Source organism: Phaseolus vulgaris, chromosome 4, assembly GCF_051622355.1.
Source record: "Phaseolus vulgaris cultivar YP4 chromosome 4, ASM5162235v1, whole genome shotgun sequence".
Classification (NCBI taxonomy): domain Eukaryota; kingdom Viridiplantae; phylum Streptophyta; class Magnoliopsida; order Fabales; family Fabaceae; genus Phaseolus; species Phaseolus vulgaris.
This window is the reverse complement of record NC_143501.1, coordinates 29,957,019-29,962,062: the sequence shown is the minus strand read 5'-3', so window position 1 is coordinate 29,962,062 and position 5,044 is coordinate 29,957,019.

Below are 5,044 nucleotides of genomic sequence, written 5' to 3'. Positions count from 1 at the left end.
TGATTGAATCCCTATTCAAATGTACTTGAAATTGTGATACATGAAAATTTAACAGAATGATTGATTAATGACAAAACAAAAAGGAATGAGACCAATTGAACTAAGTGAGTGTGTGAACCTTAAACAATTTTTAGAGTTTTACTAATGAATTTAGAGTTGTGGTTGCTTAATTTTTATTTTTGTTACATCATGAAGAGCATGAAGATGATTAAGGCATTTGTGCTAACTAGAAACTTAAGGCCAAATAGTCAACATTTATCTTATTAGAATTCATTCTTTTTATCCCTTTTTGATGGCAGAAGGCCCGACTCAGAACCAACCACTAGGTCAATGGCAAGGAAGATTCAAGAATACTGGGACTCTGCTACTGATGGAAGAGACACCCTTCTATATATGTTCAAAAATGCCATAACCTACTGTAGTTTCTCTAGAGTAGAATTTAATCTTTCATGCTAAAAATCGAGTATAATATTTAGTTGTAATTTTTTAATTGAATTAGGGTTGAAATTAGGCATCTAAAAACAAACCTAGGTTAAATTAGGGTTTCATTAAGACTCTTAATTAACCTAGGCCGGTTATTTAGACCTAAAATAAGTCACATGATGCACATTTGATCATGCTTGCAATGTAACTCATTTTAGGCGCCATTTTCAAACTTATTTGCATTTGAATTTCCCACTCAAATTGTGTAAAGCTTGGATGAACCTCTCAACTATAAAAGGAGGTGCTTGGCTCTCATTTTAATAAGATCAATTTTAGAGTGTTGTGTTGCCAAGTTGCTACCTACTCACTCTCCTATCTAAACCTCTATAGGATAGACACCTTTGGTCTTCTTCTTCACCTCTCCAAGTGACATGGCCTAACAAATCACTCTTCCTACTCTTCATGCACCTTGAAGGAATCCATATCTCCATTGGAGTCATCCTTGTTCCATTCCTTCCATCAAAATTCCAAGAACTCAATTCGGCAATGAAGGCACACACTATCACTTTTGAGCCAAGAATTTTTGTTATTATTGCACCCTAAACCTTTAATGATATATTTCCTACCCTTTGGCATGTTTAAGGAAGGAGAACATAAATGCAATATATATAGAAAAGGGAATGATTGTTTCTAAGTTTTGAAAGTTCAAATACTTGGAAATAGGAATAATTTATTCTTGTTGATGAAAAAATAAAAGAAAAATACAAATTCATGTTGAAATCATTAATAAGAAGAAAAAAAAATGAGGAAAAGTTTGAAGTCAAAAAGAAAATGATGATTAGATAATACATATGAGCTATAATTGAATTGTAGGTTTGTTATTTTTTAAAATGTGCATTTTGTTATCTGAAAAACCAATACTTTTTGGAAACCCAACCTCACTATAACTCTGGAAAAGACTTCAACATTCTTGTTTCTAATATGTTTGTGATAGAAAGATGAAATGAAAAGCAACTATGATTTGTTATGATTCAATGAAAATAGAGAGAAACACTTACCTATGAGCATATGAGAAGAAATTCCTTGATGAATTGTCATTTTATTGTTTTGATTTCATCTTGGAAGTTGATTGTATCTATATTTTTCTATATTTGAATTTGCAAGCATCATAAGTTTCTAATTTAATCGGTTGTTTAGTAAATTAATCTATTTTGATATTTAAATTCAAATATATTCATCTACTTTGCTTTAGGTCAAGCAAGATTCTAAGTTGATGTATTTCATATTAAAATACAAACACTTATGGATATTAATTGATAAAATAAGCATTAAATAATTTATGAATTTATACATTTTTACATATTTTTTGATTTAATTTAAATAAGAACGATTTATTCCAAATTTGTGTTAATTTCAGGATTCTAGGGAAGAATGGATATGATTAGGAAAATAGATAATATACAAAGCTAAAAAGGGAAAGTTGGAATGCACCAAGAACTCACCAAAACTCGCCTAAACCAAACGCCCCTAGAGGATCTCACTCAAGTGAGTTCAATCTCGCCCAAGCGAGATCACTCCAGTGACGTTAGGCCTTTTTTCGTGAAACTTGCCCAAGCGAGCCCAATAATGCCCAAGAGAGAAGTCACTTAGCCCAAGCCAATTAGGTTAAATAGGAGCTTTGAGGCACAACCCTAGACATGCAAGATTGAGAGGAAAACACCATTAAATGAATTGTAATTTAGATAGGAGAATAAGAGGTGTTAGAATCCCTAGAGAAGGCAATTGTCAAGGAAAAACATCAGGAATCTTTTTTTCTTGCTCTACCTGTTTGTAACAACCAACATGTGTGGCTAATTCTACCGTTAATGAAGGAAGAGGGCATTCACCCTCACGTTTGAAGTTCTTCCTTCTAGTCTGCTCAAAATTAAAAGAAGACATAAAATAAAGAGAGAATCAAGCCTAACGCCAAAGAAGTCTACAAGCTTTCAAGAATAGGCTTCAATTAAATATCTCTCTTTATAGTTTCTTTTAATTTGTAAATAATATAGAATAGTGTTTAGAAAGGTGCTTAGAGGGAAACATTAGACACCTCTTTTGTAAAAGCATCTTTAGGTTTTTAGTTTAGGAAAATTATAGGAAGCTTCGGGGGTTTGAGTTTAGTAAAGAGGTGTAGACATAATAAGGAGGTGCCAAACTAAGAAAGGAAGTCACACCTTCCTCATGCTCTAAGTTGGCGCCACATTTATGTCCTTTAGGGGGTAATTTGAGTTTAATTAGCTTTTCATTTCAGCACCTCTTAGGCTATAAATAAAGGTGATTGCCTTTGTAAAAATCAGATTGGAAATTAGCAATAGAGAAACTCTACTCAATTTGAGAGAGAATTTGTGAGAACTTGATTTCTCCTTCACCTTGTCTTATCTTGAGTGCATTTGGTTCTCTCAAGTGGCGGCACTAGCTCACTCATCTTGGAGCCTTCATCCTCTAAGTGGCGTGATCATCAAACCAAAGCATCCATCTCCATAAGTTCTTCTTTCTTTCATCTCCATATTATTTGAAGCTTAAACATGTCTTAGTTTCTCTTGTTTGGTTCTTCTTCCTTTCCTTGCACTCTTGTTCGGCTATATTCATTTGTTTCTGTTTTAATTCAGTTCAGTAGCTTCTTTTCATATTCTGTTCGGTTCATTTGCTTTCTTAAGAGTTTCAATCGGTGCATTTGCCTTTTTACACAATTTAATCGGTTCAATTGGCAATAGATTGATCTTCCATGAGTTTGGTTTTTGGTGCAAGTTTTGGTGAGTTCTTGAAACATAGAACCTTGATCCAATTCTAGTAAAAGTGCCTAAGCTATCTCCAACTCAAGTTGATTCCATAGAATGTCAAAGAATCATTCATATCTACCTAGTGGAATCATATCACTTTGGGATTGGGAGTAATCTCTTCAAACTCTTATGTTTTGAGGTGATATCTAATCATAATATTTTGTTCTTGATTGATGATTGGTATTGTCATTTTGTTTGTGATTCTTGGTTTACCATGATCTTGAAATTAAGATTTGAATGGAAAGTAATTCTATGTTTTAACCCAAATGATAATGCTTAGCATATTTGAATGCTAGGAATAGATTGAAATGTTAATTGCTATCAGCGTCTGATCTTAAAGATAATAAGTTTTTATAAATATGTGAGGAATTGATATTTAGGAGACATCTTAATAATTTTATATGCAAGGAATCGATATAAATGATTTTTATACGAGCATCAATATTAATCAAAGGATACAATATTGTCATGCTAATCAAAATACAAAGGAGTGAGAAAGATGAACCCCAACCCCTATTTTTCCAATTGAAGCAACAAATTCTTTGACTTTGTTTCTTAACAAACTCCAACAAATGTTATTATTCTGATTTCTATTTAGTGAATCTTTTACTTGATTATTCAACTGTTCCTTGTGGGTTCGATATCTGGCCATATGGATACAATATTGTCATGCTAATCAAAATACAAAGGAGTGAGAAAGATGAACCCCAACCCCTATTTTTCCAATTGAAGCAACAAATTCTTTGACTTTGTTTCTTAACAAACTCCAACAAATGTTATTATTCTGATTTCTATTTAGTGAATCTTTTACTTGATTATTCAACTGTTCCTTGTGGGTTCGATATCTGGCCTTATGGACAAATTATTACTTCTAACAACGCGGTGCACTTGTCGTAGAAAAGTCATGAAGTAGCTTGTTGGTAAAATAATACTTAGGTTGGATAACCTAAGAAAAACATACTCACCTTAAAGTTAAGAATGAACTTTAAAGAATAATCATGTATAAAATTATTAGTAAAATTTGATTGGTTTAATTAAAAAAAGGACATAGTAAAGTCATCGTAGTTCACAAGACAACAAGAAAAAGCAATGGTAAGCTAATGAAAAGAAATTTCATAACATACTCAATACATGCAAAAGGTACGAATAAGATTAGTCATTCACAAAATTTCTTTCAGATGTTATCATATAAAATTCCAGTATTAATTACATCATTCATATAAACCACACATGGATCTCTTTTCAATCACAATCATTGAATTTCATTTCAATCCGCGGTACTTTGATTTCAAACACATTGACTACACATGGATCCATTTGCAATCATAGTACCTTGATTTCCTTTCAATCTCCAGTACTTCGATTTCTTTTCAATCATATCGAATACACATGGATCCATCATCTTTTGCAAGAGTCATTAAGTATGCTCCTACCAGAAACATTTGACCCAATACCCAAGACTTATATTTGCAAATAAATATAAGATAAATGATCAAGGTAAGTTCAAACATCCAAAATCGTGTGACTACAAGCGGTTACAATGTGTATGAACTTCGTCATTAGCTTCTCACCAACTGATATCTTAGTCTATGTGACTTAGATCATCACTGAAGCTAAATGATCTTTGTTAAACATAAGATTTTCATACTGAATGTACCAATACACAACATCTCATACATTATCCCAAATGTATGACATCAAGTTCATAAAAGCTTTCATCATTCACATACAACATATATCATTCACATACAATGTATATCAATCCCTTATATATTATTTAATATTTCTCGATCAATTACACA